General features: G+C 38.3%; 1 long non-coding RNA gene across 1 annotated transcript; it reads left to right on the top strand.

Moving 5' to 3' along the window:
• Positions 1-6,211: 6,211 nt before the first annotated feature.
• On the top strand, positions 6,212-7,107 carry LOC150080457 (uncharacterized). The gene is made up of 2 exons (XR_016547423.1): positions 6,212-6,451; positions 6,952-7,107. It is a non-coding gene; the product is annotated as an uncharacterized LOC150080457 (long non-coding RNA).
• Positions 7,108-20,993: the final 13,886 nt, after the last annotated feature.

Here is a 20,993-nt window from a genome sequence, read left to right as displayed (position 1 = left end):
ATAATAATAAAATAATATTTCGAATATTTAAAAACCTACTTAATAATTGAATTGTTATTATATTATTAGTCTTAACAGAAACCGAAATTCTAAAATAACATTTTAAATATAATCATAAGATCTGAAAATGTTGGGAGAAGGTTACACAGCCCTCCATCTCCCCACCCCCCTCCATAGAAAACTGTTTCTCATACAGATAAACACGCAAGCCGACCATAGAACAAATCTACTTTCCATACCCAACTCACTGGCGTTTTATGGCCTTAGCTATGTTAGCACCAAAAATAAGCCAGTTTCCATAAAAAGATTACCGAATGAAGATTTTTCTTGTTTTCTTTTATTTTTTTATATCCTGGCGTTCGTGTTAATTACCGCAATGATTAATGCAGCAGCCCCGAACCACATAAATCCTTCGAAATCGTAGCAAGTTTAATCATTAATGGTACAGTCCCCTCGGACAACGATTTCAAACTCGATGAACTTAATGAGTTCCTGCTTTGCGAATAAATTTTGTACCACTGCTTGCTTTTAGTTTAACCCAAGGTCTTCACTCTTCTAATCCAATTTATTTACCCTTTCTATAGTTTTATAATTTTAGTTGCTCATCTCCTATAATTCCTTTTTTTTTAATTTTTAATATTCTATAATTATATCTAAAAATGATTTTCTGCTACTTTGTGTATATTCCTAAGTGAATATTTTATTTAAATATTTTCTAATTCCTTTCTTTGCATATTGAGGATTTTCTCTTGCGCCCTCTACATTATATTTTACTAAAATAATTAAAACATTTGGGAAAAAATCGTTGATTGCTTCGTATACACAATAAAGGATGCTATTATTGAAGGCTGTTGTTGTTGTTGTTGTTGGGTTTTAGGAGCATCAGCAACTAAGGCCATTTTACTCCGTGTATATTGTCTATAAATTGCGTGTTCTGAGGTCGATTTTCTGTTTGCTGGACGAAACACTCGAGTTTCCAGGAGAAAAAACCATGCCACCCTCGCCTGAGACCGACTGACTCAGCCACGTTGAAAAAAAAGACCTTGGTGATGTGTATTTCACAAAATTGTAGCCATTGAAACTGGTCATATTTTTGCAATTCTTAAGGCTGGTCATACCACGTATAAAATCATTTTCTCTAACAATATCTATAACTATATTCGCTGATTCTGTCAGTGTCCCAATAATTATTCTCCAACACGTATTAATAAGTTGGACAATAATATAGATCAATTGCTTCCACTCCCTGTGTACTCTTCATACGCAATTACCCAAGGACTACCGTTCTGCATAAAAGAAAAGAGAAATTTGTCTTAAACTGGTAAAATATTTCGGTTCATTAACGGTCCTTTTTTGATAAAACAGCTGTTATATTCAGTTCTGTGAGTTTTCATTGGAACTAATTGTGTGCGTTGCGTATAATTTGTTTTTGTGCCAAAGCAAATAAGGCTAATATACTTAGATACCGAATACGAAATTAATTAACCAAATCAATGAACTTCAATAATTATTATAGTTTCACTGTATTAATTATTGATCTTGGTCGATAATTAACAGACTGAGAAAAGGAACCCGACATAACAAAGCTGAGATCATTTCACAGAGTGAAAGGCTTGCTAATTGACTGTATTTCCATAAGTGATTCCAATATCGAAAATTTGAACTGGTTAGTAAGAATATTGACTGCTTGCTAGAATTGAATAGACATCTTAATTGGATGAATGTTAAATTTCAATTATTAGGTATCGGTATAACAAAGGCAGAATCATTTTGGTCTAAGTTAGCCTAAACAGACGTCAGTGATCACCTTCAGTTCTTTGTTCATCTTACTGCTCTCCCAATTCGAGCTCAAACACTTAAATATCACCAGAATTCTTTTCTCTAAATTGTTGATATAGCATGCACTATCTTGATGGGCCTTTTCCACAACGTGGCAGAGTTAGTCGGTTTCAGGCGAGAGTAGCATGGTTTTTTCTCTCTCGGAAACTCGGGTTTTTCGTCCAGGAAACAGAAAATCGACCTCAGAACACACGCGATTTACAGACAGTATACACTGATGCTCCTGAAACCTCACTACAACAACATTTTTTTATTAACATGTTATCTTCATGGTCGATAGAATGAATAGGATTGCTGTCCTTACACAGCACGTGGAAAAGAACTGAATTCGACCATCTAGAGTAGTGAACGCTTTGTGTTTTTTTACAGTGTGGTTGAGTAATTCAATATCTGGGACGGGAATTACTGGGTTTTTATACCCAAAATCTGAACTTAAAGGTCACGCAGCTTACAGACACGATACGTCTTGGAACAAAACAGAAACAACCAATAGATATGTGATTATACGAATGCTGAAAATAAAATCTAATGTTTGTATTTCCCATTACTTGTTTCTGTTTGATTTTACGTACTCCCTCTGGCGGTAGATATATTGAAGAAATAAAATGTGGTCGTGTAGTGCGAAGAATACGCCAGTATGGAACATAATGACGTCCCATCGTCTTCAAGCGACGAAAGACCAACAAATAATCAAGAAGATGAAGGTAATTGTGAAATTTCGTGATTGTTTTTTTATATACGCTTATTTATCTTTTACGATTTATTTTTATATTAAAGTAGGTATTGTGTAAAGTAATTTAGATGCTAGTTTAGACTGAAAGAGCTATTTGCATTGCAATGAACTGAATGAATGTAGTCATAAATTTCGGTTGTTTAACCATCCTACTTCATTTTTGAACTGGGAAATCTTCAGTTTTCTGTGTTTCGTAAACGTTTTCTGCAAGCAGCGTGCGAAACAACAGTAATCCTCAGTATTTAAGCATAAAAGTTAGAGTTTTTGAGTCCAGAATAAACGTATTGTTCGTCCACTATCAACCAAAATCTAGTTCAACCCCCAAATGGCATCATATGTACTAAACACCTCTTGTCTGGTTTGGTCTTCTCTCGTTACTTCATCTTAAGAATTTTGAGCGATTGATAAAAAGTACTTAATTCGTTACCATCCTTTAATGATCAAGAAGATTTCTTGTTAATAAATTAACAAATTCGTCTAGAATTGCATTTTAACATTTGCATAAATGCACTTTCTTGCGCTGTGCAATTGTATATCGAGATTTCCATACTGCTTGCATGCCACCTTGAATTTAAAGTGCATTTCTCAAATTAAAGCCTAATAAATCCAGTTCGAAATTATCAGAAATATTCAAGACTCCTGCTTTAAGTTAAACAACTGAATACTTCAATTATGGGGGGTAATTTTTGCCTTAACACCCCCACCGTACACAATGGAACGTATAGCATCTGAATAATTTATCGTACTATTATTCAGGCTTATTTGCCTGATAATCTGAAGGATTAGAACTTTGCTACAGATAAGTTAGAGCTTTGCTTCAGATTCTGGAATTAGCAAGAATTGTAAAAGTAGCGGTTAGCCTGCCTGGATTCTTCCCCCAACACTATATTAGTTTGGATACTAATACTTAAATTTCAGCAATTCGGTTAATATCTCATTTGTACTGTGTGAAATAAGCGCTTAGCTAGATAAGATACTTTTGTATCTTATCTAGCTAAGCGCTTATTTCAAGTCTTTGTAGTCTGCGAACTAAGGGAAAATCACGTGACCAGTCAAAACTCGCTGGTGTGGTCTATGGCTGAATCTAGCATTGACTAACGCGTTGGGAAAATAGTTCCCCAAACTGCTATTATTTAGCGTAATGAATATCCCTGACAAATATTCTGGAATACACACTCCCTGTGGACCGCCATCGTATTCCAAAATCCGAATGGATTTCTGTCCTAAGGATTTAGAGGGAATATTGCCACAAATGAATCCCAGTACTGTAGGGAATTACTTATGCATATCTTCCATTAGTGTCCGTGGTAGTTTTTAAATAGTTGATTATTTCAGAAAACTCGAATAGATTCTCCTCATCTGTCATACTTAAAACTCTTAATTCTGCCTTTTCTTTATCAGTGGGTTTGCCATTAGTTTTGCATCAAGTTGCTGGTTAATCCATTTCAGGTTGGGGTGCAGGTTTTCTTTAACTCCGACAGTCCTCGCACCCACCAAACAATATCAACTAACCTTCCAGTAAACGTAGCTTTAGAAGCTGCTTAGTTTCCGCTTTCATGAACTTAATTGCATTGCCACTGTTCCAAACAGCAAAACTATTGTGTCAGGGATGACAAAAGATGTGACCTGTTCGTGGAACTTTATGAAATGAGTGTTTGTAACATAATGACGAGGCTTTTCAGTGTAAGTTGTCCACACAACTTGCATATTCGTGTTTCGATTGTCATTCTATTATGGTAAATACTTGAAATATTGAACATTCAAACAGTTGATTACTTTAAACTGAATTGCAAAGAAGCATATTTTTATTAACTTCTAATGCACCACTCAGTTGCGAAACTTTACTACTTTCAGCGCTTGTGAAGTTTACAGGTGTTAAGTAGCAGTCTGCTATAAAAACCCTTCCCTCCCTCCCTCTTTAAGGAAAAATGATCAGGGTAAAAGAAGTTGCAAGCTCATCTGTTACCCTGTTGTTAGAAGCGTTAGTTATCCACAATCACCATGTGTTGAATGTACTGCCCAACTCCAACATTTGAAATACAAAGTTCTTTGTGTACCATGGAACACAAAGCACCAGTTTAGGGCTATGACAATTCTAAATCGCAGTTCAAATAGGATAGCTGAGAATTGTATGAAAATACTAGTACAGTATCTCAAAACTTAACCATATTTATAACCCTTCTGCATACCCATTAAACTATTTTACCCTTATCTTGTTGTTAATGATTGCAGACATTCATTTTACTTAATGTGCATGAAAAACTTTCAAAATAAAATGAGTCGCTTGTTATCTATTCGTGTCGCACTCATTTGGAATATCAACACATTACACGGGGTAATACGAGTACTACACTTAGCCTGTCCAAACTTATCAAGAGGCTTGATGATACGTACTGAAGTGGCCCACTTCTGATTTGCTAGAATCTGTTTACTGAAGTCAACACAAACCGTGTTTATTAGTAATTAACTGCCAGAATGAAGTTATTAGATTCTTAGTGGCTTCTCTAATCATAAAATAATCAAATTTAACTTATTCCAAAATTGGCAATGCGTTAGTAGACACTTCGACCCTCTTAGTTTCGGAAATTTTTCGAAACAAATTATTCCTATCCATATAGATCTATGCTTGCCGGACGACTTCATCTTTTATGGGGATGCAGAGAAAAAAAGGCAAATAACTCTGGGAGAAAGTCTGGTTCCTCTGCCTGCGATTGGTTAACTACAAGCTCTGTTAAAGAGCTGTTGACTTGAGGTTGGTAGGGAAGGTGAGGTACAAATGTGATCGCTATCATTCAGTAGCATTTAAAGTTTTTGCTGAGGTCTTTGAAGCGACAGTATTTTACAAATGGATTTCGATATCTCGTTACTTTTCGCCCAGGGTAGACAGCCTAACCGTTTGACAGTCTGCAAAAGCGGACCTTCTACACAAGCGCATCGCTCGTTTCCACCACCACCTATTTAACGTCCTTCCAGCACATTGTGGAAACCCTAACTACGCCATCGACCCCCACACGAATCCCTAAGAAGCAACGACTAGCCATCCTATTGGAACTATTAATTCCATCAGAAAACTGTTCTCATTCAACAGGCTCCAGGTCGATTGTGAATAATGTCCGAATTCGTCATGCTGGCTTATCAACCAGCATGACACGTACGTAGGATGGTTTTTCCTCGAACAGTTGATTACAACATAAGTTAAGTGAATGACTTCGCATTTACCGCGTCATCTGCGGTTCTAAATATTAGTGGAGTTGAATAAGCCCATTTTTTTTTTTCAGTCTAAATTCGGTTGCAAGAATTTAAATTAGTAAACAAGTGTTACTGCTCTTAGTTTGCTAAAATGAGCTTAGCTGACTGTTATGGTATTTAGGAGTTTTGGTAGCAATTAACTCTTAATACACCTGTTTTCCCAGTGAGACGAGTGATCAACGAGCTCCCAAATTCAAAATAGTTTTTTTTCACTGAATAAACTTCGTCTTCCTCATTTATTGGTTAAATTCGATCGTATTAAAGTTCTTGTAGACACCTAGTCGTTTAAAAACTAATATTTGAACTAAACCTTTATTTTCGGGTTTTATCTAATTCTGAATATTTTCATTAATTCCCTTACAGCTCAACCTCACGTGGACGAACCACCAGTGCCGAGGAGAACCACAATTCTACTTTCCCTGTTTCGACTGCTGTATAACATCGCTGCATACTCGTTAGAAGCAGCGTTCACAGTTGCAGACTTCATCTTTGGGCCTATAATTAATCACACCATAGGTTACGAGTGCTTCGAATGCCTTTTCGTTGTCCCTATCATGGTGGTATATTGTCTCATCAGATTGTACTTCGTCACAATATACAGGTGGCTTGGAATTCGATAACCGTTTTACGGTAAGTTTAATTTCATTGCAGTTGGTCGTTTTAAAGATCTACAGGTCTTCCCTCCCTAAACCAGAATGCATAACTTAACTGCAAGGCATTTATTGAAATAAACTTTTCAAAATTTGTTGATCGCTAGTAATCTGGACCCAAGACAGTCGTTGAGTTAGCTAATCTTTTTTAACTTATATCACTTTACAAAAGTGATATAGATGAAGTTGTGATTTGGAGCGTATTTTGGGAGTAAAATTTCACCCTTCCCCCATCTTTTCAAAGCGCCGAGCAAATCTGTTTTTCCAATATAAGTTTTATCACTTCCATCAAAGGGTTTTAAAATGGCCTTCAGCTTTGCATCATAATGGGCATCTTGGATTTTTCCAATAATTATTATGCACCATCTGCTGGCTTGCTACTTTAAAATAGTTTGGGCATTACAATGAATAAACTCAACTTGAAACACTTATGATTCTCCGCAACTTTTAAATGCTAATCATTTTTACTTTTTGTTTCAGTGCTGAGCCATGACTTCAAGAAGACCGAATGGGACGTTCACGTTTAATTCTTTTAACTGGCTACTCCAACTTTAATTTGTATTAGAGAAATCGTTTGTATATTTCGAAGTATTTACTAATTAATAAAATGTTTGCTATTTTGCAATATTCTCTTTACTGATGTTTCCCTTTATTCTTCGCAGTTCTGTTAGAATAACAAAGCACACCACTCCAATACACTTAAGGCCTAGTTCGATATGATGTAAAGCTTCTCTTAAGGAAAAAAGATTAAATTCTAGACAATTATGAAGCTTACTTTACACTCGAGATGTTAATCGAAATAGTCCCCCAACAGTCTACTCTTGGATCCCTCCATCTGTTTAGTACTGGACTGCAAATTGGTGTATGTAAACTAGGCCTCGATATGGAAGCTCAATTTTTCATAAGAAATTGAGTTTAACTTAAACCCGAATTCAACAAATTCCATGTACTCTCTTCATCCAATGAAGATGACTTTTCGGAGTTGAATAACAATGTGTATTGGTGAAAAACTGTAATAAATTGTAAATATATTGGTATTAATTCGTGTCTTTCTAATACTAGGAACGTACTTTAGTTAGTTTTAGGATTTGATTTTATAGTGCTTCAGAGGTAACTTGAGCCAGAATATACGGTATTGTATATCCGTCCTCGGTGGTTGGAGCTTAACTTCGATGGCCACCTTGTCTCAAGACGGCTGAAGTTTTTAGGAAAGCTAGCACTTATTTCTGTGGACTAGGGTGTTCGGATAGAACTAGAAACTACACGTATGCAATCTTAAGACCGATTTTTGGGTGGGAAAAAATTTAAATATTAATTAATCAGGGTGGTAGAAATAAAATTACTGCACTGACCAATATTTAATAAATACCACAAACTGATTTTCCTGTATAATTGATGAAATAGTCGATGGAAAAAGTTTTTTGGTTGTGTAGATATCTCGCATCCAACTAAGTTTGCTACACTATGCAGTCTCATTTTTCAACGAGTTTGCTCTGTCTTGCACTTCAAACCAAACCTTCAAAGAAGTACTGTACACTGAGTGGATAGAAATCATGGGATACCTACCTAGTAACGGTAGGTCCACCTTTCGCCGAGATAAGGGCAGTCACACGCAGAGGCCTTGAATCCACCAGTTCACGAAAGCGTTCCATAGGTATTTCCATCCATGCCTGCTGCACCGCTGTACATAATTCCGTCGCATTCCTGGGTGGGGACCAAAGCTTGAGTGGACCTTTCCAGCACCCAAGATGCTCCACAGGGTTCATGTCCGTTGAACAGGCAAGCCATTCCCGGAGCAATATGGCCTTAGTTGCTAATGCTCCTAAAACACCAAATAATAAGCATGCCATGCCATGGTAAAATCATCTGTGGAATGCTCTTAGAACCATTTTCTAGTCCCCACCGATCTGTGGGGAGTCGCATTCTTCTGCTAAAAGTCCCGTTGTCCTGTGGGTACACGATGACCATGAAAGTATGCAGACGGCCTGCAAGGATGGACACGTAACCTGGACCGTTCAGAGGTCCCAACGTGTGCCAATGAATACACCTAAGACCATTACCAACCGTCCACCTCCATGAACAGTTCCTTGTTGACAGGATGGGTGCACAGCTTCGTGTGGGGTCCGCTAGATACGCACCCTCGCATCCCCTCGAAATAACTGTAAACGAGAATCATCGGACCAGGAGACCAGTCTCCAATCATCCAAGGTCCGGTGCCGACGTTCTTTTGCTCCAGTTGAGGCATAGTCCTGTGTGGTGTTAGCAAAATGGACTCCTGTGATTAGGCAGCTCCCATAACCTATTGCGGCTAATGATCTGCTAATTGTCTTAGTGGAGACGTTTCTGGCACCTCTCGTTGAAGTCGGCGGTGATTTGTGCCACTGTCGCTCTCCAGTTGGCTGAAACAATGAAACAATCATTCTTTCTTTCAAAGTCTTAACTCACGACGTTTATCCATATTGACATCGAATTACGCCTGCATGAATGCAGTGTACCTATATACCTACAAGCTATGGGTTCGTTTAGTGTGAGGGGGTGACAGGTTCGCGTTGCCCACGAACAACGTATCCCATGAATTCTGTCCTTGCAGTGTATACTTCCATTCCTTTGTTATGGCACACTGTTTCAGACATGCTCTTCTTGGGGAACCAGGGCTGCCTCATTACCGAGGTGCAATACCCATAACAATATAAACTTTCACTCGTCGAAATATTCGTAAGACAGCGGAAGAAAGATGGATATCTAAAACTAAATTTTAAGGAAGCTTTGTAAATAAAAGGCCTTTCCAAGAGCCATCCTTAGTTTTGTGCCGTAAATAAAAAAAAAAAAAAGCTGCGTTTTCAAACACACAGTACAGAATGTTTTGTGATATATCAGCTCAGAAAACTAATAGTTATTTTAGTGGTCACATGACGGATAATAGTAGCAGTTAAGTAGAATATAAAAGGTGTACGCACACATTGACACAACGAAAAAAGCATTTTATAAGTCTTCAAAACGGGTGTAATTGTAGGTCATCGCTAGCGAGTTATGTCCTTTCGACAAAACAGGAATGGAACACCCAAAATCAAATGTACATCGTCTGCCAATAAAAGACCACTACCATTAACCCAAACCAGATATAGACCGCAATTAATGGAACTGTTGACAGCGGAAAGAAATATCGAAGGCATCCTTAATGAGCTGACTAGAGAATCGGTAAACATAACTGAGATAGTGCAGGACCAAAAACCATTAGAAATACTTCAGAGGGAGTTACCATGGTTGTGCAGTTAACGTCATACCTATCGTGGCTTGGCCAATGCTCTTAAGCATCATTTTACCAAGTAGTAAAATAATGCTGAAACTGATGAACACGACGTCTCATCCATAGTCGCAAGCCTGGCAAGGAAATATGCTGTAGCTGCTTGAAAACGATGCAAATGTTCACTTAAACTGTTGTGCGTTTTTGATCTGGTGTCAACTTTGTGACGCATCGCGCTGACTCCTTTTCATAGCTAGAACCTCTGTTATTACGTGGTACACTCGTTCATCTGAGATGCCCAAGGTGTTGGCAATGCACCGAACTGTTACTTATTGATCACCAGATTATACTATCGACTTCTGGCGTGATAGACGTGGCGGGTCCTCTTCCAGGCTCTCCCTAATTTAAGTTCTGCTGCCCACTTTTTAACTAACGAACAAGAAACAGCATGTTTACTCATTGTTGTAACCATATTCTCGTGAATTTCTTTTAGCGTTAGTCTTTTTTTTTTCTTTCCCCCAAATATTGGATGATCACATGACTGATTTTTGTCCGTTTTCCCTCATTCACAAAAATTTTCTGACTTGAACTTTCATACTCGGGCAGCAAACTTGTTAAATGCCCCTCGTAATTGGAATGAGCTAATGGTATGCTTAGGAATTTGGGACAAAGTTTAGTCTAGGTGATAGATGACTCTCATCAACCGGTGAAATACCACCACTTTGCTTATTGGAGGCTTGAAGTGGTGGAACTCATGTTTAGTCTCTAGAGCTAAGTTCCGGTCAACCCTTCCCTATCTCTTCCATCATGCAGTATGATTGATGACTTTTGAGGTTATGATGAACGTCGTGGCGAGATCCAATCTTCCTTACATTTCGAGGGTACAGCTCTAAAACGGTGTTCGCAAGCCGGCCGCTAGTTAGTACACCGGACTGAACCTATCGGTAACTCTCTAGGAGGCTTCCGGATCAGTTAGGGTATAATCTTGCTAGTGACTGGAGGGAGTCCGAGTAGTGTGTATGCAGAGAGCATTGTCAAGGCCACGTTATGTCAAGGATCTGGATATGTTCTTACCATGTGTACACCATATCCAAAGATTTCAATACTTCATACAGCATGTCCCACTCACTTTTCTTACTATTGAATACACCATGAATTGTCAAACTAATAGAACAAGGTTATCTGCGATAAGACCTGAACCTCCCAAGCACTTCCTAATTCATTTCACAAATATACGTGGTCTCAATTCCAATCTCAACGATGTCCATTTCCACTTACCATCTGCCAAACCCCATGCACTTTTTCTGACAGAATCTCAGTTATCGGTTGACTCAACTACTGCTCATCCCAGATGCCCAAATTATTCGCTGTATGATTACTTTCGCCTCAAAGGTGGTACTTATGCATATGTCTGTTCTGATATTCCTTGTCACAGACAATTTGGGATCTTCCCTGGCTTAAAATCTCTCTACCTCATTGTGTCAAATTCATCTATTGTCCCTGCCGTTCTCCCAACTCCACTAATCACTTGGAGCTCTTTGACTTCCTCTCCTTGCAACTTGACTTTCTTCTGTCCAACTTTCCTAACAGTGAGACAATTTTCCTTGGTGATTTTAATGTTCACAACTCCAGCTGGCTTCCGTTTTCTAGTCACACTGACCCAGCTGGTCGAGATGCTGAGGCTTTTGCAATTACTAATGACCTTGCACAGATTGTTCATTTACCTACAAGAATACCGGACAATCCTAATCATACAGCCAACACGCTTGATCTTTTTCTCACAAACAACCCTTCTAAGTACACGGTCGAAATGAGATGTCCTTTAGGCACTTCAGATCACAACTTGGTGATTGTCTCTTCTCCAATGGAGCCTTTACCTCATGGCTATTCCCAACCTCGTGTTTGGCATTACAAGAATGCACAATGGGATGACCTGCGAGATTTCTTTTCCTTGGTTGGATTATTGTTTCAAAACTTGATGTCAACGTTTTCTCAGATCGTGTCAGTGAAATTATTCTTGCAGGAATGGAATCCTTTCTCCCACACTCCACTTTAAAATCTCGTCCTTTATCTAAACCTTGATTTTCCAATAAATGTGCTAAGGCTGTTGAAGAGAAGAACGTTGCATATCGTAATTGGCTTGTTTCTAATTCTTCAGTTTCATTTTCTGCCTACACCAAAGCTCGCAACAATTGTAAAGCAGTTATTAATCAGTCCAAACTAGAGTTTGAACAGACTAAGAGTAGAAAACTTGCTTTTTGCCCTAATGGTAGCCGAGCAATCTGGTCCCTTGCCAAAGCTATTGGCCGCAACTTTTGCCCATCTCTGCTCCTACTTCTATCCAAACCAGATGGTTCTGTTGTCACTTCAGCCAAGGATAAAGCTGACCTGCTAGCATCCCATTTTTCTTCCAACTCATATATTAATGAGCTTGGTAAAACACCTCCCACCATTCTCAACACGCTCCATTCAATGCCTCCTGTGGTCTTCTGTCAAAAGGATGTCAGACGGATTTTGATAAATCTTGATGCTAAGAAAGCTCCAGGTTCCGATGGTATTTCTCCACTTGTTCTCAAAACCTGTGCTCCTGAACTTTCTCCTATTCTTTGCCGCCTTTTGTCACTTTTTTATTCCAAAGGTGTTTTTCCTTCAGCTTGGAAATTTGCTCATATCCAGCCAGTTCCTAAAAAGGGTGACAAATCCCTCCCATCCAATTATCGTCCCATTGCAATTACTTCTACTCTTTCTAAAGTAATGGAGAAATCAATTAACCGCCAACTCTTACACTACCTAGAAACCTTCCGTCTGATCAACGATCGCCAGTATGGATTCCGTCAGTGTCGATCCACTGGTGACGTTCTGGCTTATGTTACCCATTTATGGACTAACTCAATGGAAAGGTTCGGTGAAACACAAGTAGTTGCTCTTGACATCTCAAAGGCTTTCGATCGTGTTTGGCATAAAGGTCTTCTAAACAAGCTTCCATCTTATGGTTTGCCAACCGTTTTTAGTAATTGGTTATTCTGTTTTCTCTCTGATCGCTCACTGAGGATGATGGTAGATGGCTCTCTGTCTTCTAACTTTTCCACTAGTGCCGGTTTACCCCAAGGTTCAGTTCTTTCCCCCACTCTTTTCCTCTTATATATTAATGACCTTCTTCCATTGACTGGAAATCCTATCCATAGTTTTGCCGATGATAGCACATTGCATTCCACTTTCCATTTTAAGAAACCTTGTCCTTTTCAATCAGCTTCAACTTCTCGAAAATTACCAGTTCCTTAAATGCCGATCTTTAGGTAATTCTCCAGTGGGGCAAAGACAACTTAGTTGATTTCAACCCTTCTAAAACTCAGTCTTGTCTTATATCTCGCAAAAAGGATTCTTCTGTTCCTATGCTTATCTTTAGTGACACTCCAATTTCTAGGCAAAATGATGTATCTCTTTTGGGGATTACCCTGACTTCTAATCTCTCTTGGCATAAGCACATTACAAATATTGCTTCCTCTGCATCTAAAAAACTTGGTTTTCTCTTTCGTTCTCCGCGTTACTTTTCTTCCAAACAGCTGCTCACTCTGTATAAATCGCAAATCCGCCCTGCCATGGAATATTGTTCCCACATCTGGGGTGGTGCCCCCAAAACCTCTCTCAGGCTTCTTGATTCCATTCAGAAGAGGGCAGTTAGGTTAATTAATGATTCATCTCTAACAGTGTCTCTTCACTCGCTTTCTCATAGACGTACTGTTTCTGCTGCATGCCTCTTCTACAGATACTTCCATGGGCACTGTTCTTCTGAATTGGCTTCTATAATTCCCTCTTTCTCTCCCTTTAAAAACAGTCCGAACACGTTTCGCCACCAGCCAACATCTATTTACTGTCCAACTTGAAATTCAGAGAACCAACTTTTCATCTTCCTCATTTATTAATTCAACTGCCGTTTTCTGGAACAACCTTCCTTCAATACGCATTTCCTGAAAATTACAATCTACAGAAGTTCAAGTCCAATGTCAACAAATATCTTCTTTCGTCTTCTCAACCTCCAACCTAAGCACGGTACTAAGTACTATGGATTCTAATACCTCTCATGTTTGGGGTTTACATAAAAAAAAAAAAGTCTAGTGACCAGTTTAATGTGGTGTTCACGAGGGTTGAAAGACGTGGAATTCGAAGTGAGTATGCCATATCAGTAGTATTTCGATGATGAGAGTAGTGGTCGTGTTTATAGTTAATACATGTGTGAACTTTCACAATTTGTCTGCATAAACTTTATTAGTCGTGGACAGTGCCGCAGGTTCCGAAGTCAGTGGCATAAAGAACTCCGGACTGTATTATATAGACATGGGTACTTCTTAGTTGTGATGTCATGAAGATTCTGCATTTTTAAGCTCAATATCCATTATATTGAATTCTCTGCAAATGACAAATTTCTAAGACATGAAAATTGCGACACCCAGAAGGAACGACGGATTCAGCTTACAGTTACAGAAAAATACAAGTAGAATGAGTTGGATGCAAGTAACAGAACAAAAGAATTTTTAATCTTTCAGGAAAGTGTACAACACGAGCCAGTTTAGTAGGTAGGATAATTCCCATGGTTGACGCTACACGTCGAAACATCCATTTGATGGATAGCTTGTTGAACATCTCGCCATACAACTGCTGGTCAGTCAAGGACTTAATTTATTCGGATTACTGATGGGCCTGGACACGAGGATCGTAACATGTCTGTTTCTATCCGAGAGACATCATGGTATGATCATGTGATGCAAGCGCTAAACGGAGGTCACGACAACACCAGAGGAGCATTACACTGTCGAAAGATTCCGTCTAGTACATGCGCTAGAAAAGGCAGCACAACATATCGTAGGATGCTATCGACTGTACTTCTCGACTATCAACTTAGGGTGCCTCATACCATGACGCTCGTGATGTGTGGTGTTCAAGAACAGCGGACGATTGTTCACTTTGTTGTCATACGTGATTGCGGTTATCATCTGCACCCAAGGCGAAATGAAATTCGTCACTGAAGACACCATTCCAAGCATACTGCTAGTCGATAGTGGGCAAACTCGGCGCATGCCTGCAATCCTATTGGGGACTTAAAGTTGCGAAGTTACTTTTGAATCACCACACGCAGTATACACTTGGTATCAGAAGGTGCTGCTAAGTTTAAAAGAGCCACTTCAACAAATTGTGAATGGGTCCATAGTCACTTCACTGTTTTTGAATCATGGATCGTATACGCACACTGTTTCTCGGTATAATTTTCTTTTTCTGCTGATCCTCTGTACGAATTTCATCTGTGTCCTATAAAATTTCATCGGTACTTGTTCTTCTGAAACGGGTTCTCCTCCTCCTAAAAATTGAACAAACAGTATTGTATATTAGTGGCTTAAAAAATAAACTTGCAGAACTTATTTTTATCTAAAAAAACAATTTCTCGCGTGTGTAATAAAGAATGTTGTTACCATATCACATAACTTATTTTTATATTGAGATTATCCCAGCGAAGGCTTGTTTCTACGGAACTTGTAGTTTCTCCTCAAAGCACTACTAAGCCAATAACATCACGAAGAAATTATATGTTTAAAATGTAAAACAAATTGACATTGATTCGAGATTTGCTGGCCTCATCAAATAGTTGGGAGTCTCAATTAGTGAATTTCTAACGACTTCCGGATAATAATTCCTTCTATGGAATTTCTAAGCGGCATACAGAAGTTAGAATATTTATGACGCCGAAAGTTTATATAGGCTTAATTCTCAGTGTATTTCTTTCTTGTGCAAAGCAACACTGCCCTATCATTAATATACGGACACCCCTCCATGCATGCAATATGTCACAGAACCTGCTATAAATATGCACACTGGGCTTCGAACAGACAATTGCAAAAGTGGGCATGCAAGATGCCACGTTCAACAGAATTGCCTCAACAGTTCAGCAGAAGTGATCACCTCAACAAATGCTAGACGCTGATTAACATTGTGCAAGCAGCGCAAATCCTGGACGTAGAGCAGTGGAAAACAGTCGTATGGACAGACGAGTCGAGGTTCGCACTCTACCAGTCTGATGGCCGTTCCTGGGTGTGGTGAATGCCAGGGGAACAGTTCCTTCCTGGTTGTATCCTCCCGATAATGAAGTTTGGTGGAGGCAGTGTCAGGTATGGGGCTCCTTTCACGGTTTGGATTGGGCCTATTAGTCGTTATCGACAAAACCATGAATGCTGTGCAATACCAGGATAACCTGGACAATTATGCACTTCTAACATTATGGCAATACTTCGGGGAAGGCCCATACCTGTATCAGCAAGACAACGCGTCATGTCATACTGCTCAAGTCGTAACAGAGTAGTTTGTGGACATGGGTGTGGAAAAGTTGGATCGGCCATCCCAGAGTGCTGATCTGAACCTTATCGAGCATCTTTGGGATGTATTGGATCGTCGGGTACGTGCACGTCCGGGTCGCCCAAAAAACAAGGCCGAACTGGTGGCTGCGTTAAAGGCCGAGTGGAGGAACCTATCACCTGACATTTATAAAAAAGCTGGTTGAGAGTATGCCACGAAGATTGAAGGCTGTTATAAAAGCAAAAGGTTTCAGCACAAAATATTAAATGACACAATAAAAGCTATTTTTTTTTTTTTTTTTTTTGTCTTCAAGGCAGGTGTCCGGATATTAATGGTAGGGCAGTGTATTATTATATTAAATACTCGAAATTTCAATTGACATACTGGATACAGAACAAAGGGGAATTCTTACCTTAGTGAGAAAAAGAACAGAAAAAGGAGAAAAACCGCTATGCAGCAAATCACTCCGGAGACGATCATGACATGTCTTCTTATGGTATGCTGCTCCATTCTAGCTGGATAAAAGAATTAAAACAGTTATTTCCATGCTATTTAAACAGAAATGTATACTGTTCTGATTAAATTAAGGATCCCTCCTATCCCATCTTAGAGTGGGCAGGAGACCTTGTTTGACTTCATAACAGTTCCGGTATTTGAACATTTAATCTTTCCACACTTCTTTTTCAACCCCATGAATATCTTCTGTGCGCCATCTATATTTACAGATATGATCATTCTTTACCTGAAAGAACTCTTCTGAAAATTATAACGAACGGTAAAATTGTTAAATTTCAATGAATATCCTTGATAGTTCCATCATATCCATAGCTAACACGTTACTCGTTTATTCTAGCAAAGCTTCGTGTATTGCATTTTATAGGTAATGAGCCAGTGCCTTCGGCACCACAATTCCAACGATCGATGACCCGATATCTGTATGATTTGTCAACACTCTCCTTTGGTAAGTTATTGCTTGTCACATAATTTTAATTGGCTGTCCTAGTGTTAACTACAGAATTTCATTAAATGTTCGTTTTAAATGAATTCCTCTGGAATTGATGTGATTTGACCAAAGCGGCTTTAATTCAACAAATCTCTCGACTGCGAGTTTGTAATCAATTTATGCTACGCTTGCCAGTAATGAATTTATAGAACACCGTTCATGTATACAGTACGCTACCAACAAACAGTACATAAAGGATTGGAATATGACTGAGTCGCAAGAATCAAAAAGTGAGTCGTATTTTAATCGAATTTTCTCAGCGATTTTGCATCTGGTTTTAAAGTGTCTTTCTAAAATCACTTAATTGCTAAAATCTAACAAGTGGTACAAAAAGGCGTAATTTGTAAATTCGTTTAATGTAAGGATGGGTACATTAATTTTAAAACTTTCTTCGGACGATACAACTCGCATCATCCAAAGATTCCATCCATAAATTCTCATATTCACTATCTTTATAAAGGAACTGAGGAACTGTCTCTGGTCGCTGCTTCCATCTTGTTCCAATAAGGTATCCGTGAGATCCAAGCCACGTAGATTTAGTTCGGATCGATATTGGTGGTAATCATTTTTAATGTATGGGAGGAATCCTGGAGAAAATCAAAACTCCTCATTGAGAATACGGTTGTTGCTCAAGGCCCTTCCCTCAGTGCCAATTTCAGAAAGAAATTCACGTATACAGATCTCCCCATTTCCTAGGGAGATTACGTTCAAGAATTTATTTCTATAATCAGTTAATAAAGCCAAAAAAATGTTGAAAGAACAACAAATGAGCGTACTTACCAGCAATTAGTTTATCACAATTCTTTCCTGTCCAGCCTTTATTGCACCTATAAATTATGAACAGGTAAAGAAATATTAGCACGCAAAGGAAACGTTTTTTTTATTTATTTATTTTTTTGTGTGGTTACCAACATTAATAACTTTATATATTTGGTCTTGGTTTCGTAATATTTTTTTAAACTTTAAGTTAGTAACGTCTTCATTAATAACTGAGTTTTAAATGCCTTAAAAACTGTTATTAACGAAGATATTGCTTTAAAAAGAATTCCTTCTTACATGACTCATAAATGCAAGTCATATAAAAGAAGGAATTTACAAGTTCGAGTAGCTGAATATTATTTTAAAATATAAAATTATTGCTAATAAACGAATGTGATTATATTAGAGGAACTGTTTTCTGACAATCGCACAGTTTGACCACTTGAAACAAAAAGAAATCACGTGTTTGATGATTAAAAAAAAAAAAAATTTAGAGATGTGATACGCGTGACTTTTCTCGTAGTGCCATCTATCGTCATTTAACTGCACTATCCATACAATACACGAAAAGCGAATGATGACTTTACTATTTCGAAACTTCAGAATTTCTATAAAATATTACTCATAATTGATATATATCACTAATAAATGAATATAATTTTAATATTTATTTCATTATATTTGAATATCTATTAAGCTGGTTTTGATCCTAGACTACTTACTGGAAATTAATTGGTGCTAGCTGATGTCCAGTAACCAGAATTAAAGCGAGAGGGCACAATTGTAGCAGGAGATCGAATTATAACGCAGTTATAATTAAACTGTGCCACATTAGAGGTCGTTAACCCTGTCACTTAAGGGGAAACAATTAATCAGAGTTAAAAGATGGGATGAGGAACAATTGCAAGTTTAAAAAAAAATGTTCTGTTATACTCTGGCTCGACCAATGGTCAGAGGAGTTTACGTTAATTATTTTGACAATGAATACAGTCATCAACTGTATTTACCAGACACGCAGGATTCGACTACGGTCCACTTAAAACGCGTGTGCCTTTTGCACCACTCGAGATCCTAATTTCTGTACAAGTCTATTCGAGTCTCAATTTGTAAAATCGTTCGGTACGATGACCATCGATGTCAAAGGCTGTCCGTCAATTCTGGCAGAGTGTGAATGCTTACCTGAATACCTCTGAGCTTCTGATAATATCCAAAATCAGAAGCATAGAATGAAGTCGAAATCATTGATTTAATTGAATTGAAAATATGTCTTTATTGCCGAAACCAATGTGTACTGCTAATAAAGGATCAAAATAAGGTGATGTGTTCACATTTGGAATTCTGTGTCCAAGTATGGAAACCTCATCTGCGAAAAGACATTGAGCTTCTTGAAAGGGTCCAAAGACGTGCAACTCGCATCGTGAGATCGGTGAGATCGTACGAGGAAAGACTTCGATTATATGGGCTACAGAACTTGGCAACCACGCACCTTAGAGAGAACCAGTTTGTGGTTTATTAATTATTAAGTATGGGCCATAAATTCGAAGTACAGGGGAAGGGGTTTAGACTAGATTGTACGAAGTTTTATTTTAGCCACCAAATCGTTGATTGCTGAAACAACCTACGTGAGGAAGGAAGCTCATATGTCTATTTTATTATCTACTTTTTTTTTTTTTTTTTGGCATGTGCAAAACCCTGGCTTCCTTCCACTATGTAGCTAATACTAATAACGTAAGCTTTCGTCCCGTCCATTAATGTTATTGGACCATGATTTCGAATCTTCTGAAAGAAACATTCGAATCAGCCATAGCTGTAAAACCATATAACAATAGTTTGAAGTTGTAATGAAGTTTTGTGGGAACATGTATTGCAGTCGTCTCTATATCCAACATTTGTGGATATAGTTCAGCTAGAAATTTCTCCCCAGTCCACAATATTCCAATGAACCATCGCCCATCTTTATCCCAGTCAGGTATTTAACAGAAAAGTCTATATATTCTTTGTGATCATAGAGCGGTAGCTATTGCGCCATGTAGATCGCGTATAGTACATATTTCTTCAATGCAAGAAGCTGGCCGGGGTACATTGAATTCCCGTAAATCGATTCTGGAAACAGACGACCCACGTTGAGAGCTTGCTGCACTGCTTAGTATAGCAATGGCGATCTAATTACCAACACCCCTCAAATGGCTGTTGTTCACTGCCTTGAACTGTAGACACCTGTTGCCACTGACCTCTTCACGTTGCACAACTCATGATATGCAAGTATTGGACCATGATTCGACTACGTTCCAACGACTACGTTCGACTACGGTGATACTGCCGCCAAGCTTATCCATCCAGCTTTGGGTGCAGTGTTTTGAGATAACACCACCAACTGTTTACAAAGATCTACTTTTCAAATTTCGCCGCCTCTCTCTGATAGATTCAACTCAGATATAGTCAAGTGCCTTCGTCTTACACGTTCCACTGAGTCGCCGAAATTTTCTGAAATCCGTAGTACGTTAAGTTCTGTTCTATGACAATCCACCAGTGTCCACCCAGATTAGCTGAGCACGTTTCCACCGTTATGTTGATTGAAAATAGTATCTAAATTCTATAGCTTAATATAGAATATTAATACATTCTAACTTTAAAGCAACGAAAAATTAAATATACCTACTTGCACGTGTACTCCAACTTTTTGCTTGTAAAGCACGATCCTTGCTGACACTCATACTCACAGAGGCCTGGAACTCAATATAAATATTAGGTTATTCAAAGTTGACAATTAAGTTAGCAACAGTGCATTAATTTTTATCGATACATTGGAATGGATTATTCTCGTATATCAACTATAACTGATATTTTTAAATAAAATCGCAACTGGTCATTGAAGAGACACCTTAAAGCTAATTTCGAATACCCTAAGAATAAACAAGTTTCACTTTCTAAAATGTATTGTTTTATGTAGTTTTAGGAATATATTCACTTAAGCTTTAACTGTGGTGTAATAAGACAGGATCATCCTGCTTTATGAAAACACACACCAACACATTGCCAATCAATTTGCGCCTTGCGCAATTAACTTTGAATAATCTCAAGGGATTGGAAATGAAAATGTACCAGTAATTTTCAGTAACTGGTAAAATATCAACATGTGAATAGACCAAATATTAATATGGTCTGAGGGAAAAA

Source organism: Mastigoproctus giganteus, chromosome 9, assembly GCF_048544385.1.
Source record: "Mastigoproctus giganteus isolate SK-2022 chromosome 9, ASM4854438v1, whole genome shotgun sequence".
In the NCBI taxonomy this organism is placed as follows: domain Eukaryota; kingdom Metazoa; phylum Arthropoda; class Arachnida; order Uropygi; family Thelyphonidae; genus Mastigoproctus; species Mastigoproctus giganteus.
This window is presented reverse-complemented; position numbering and strand designations above follow the sequence as displayed.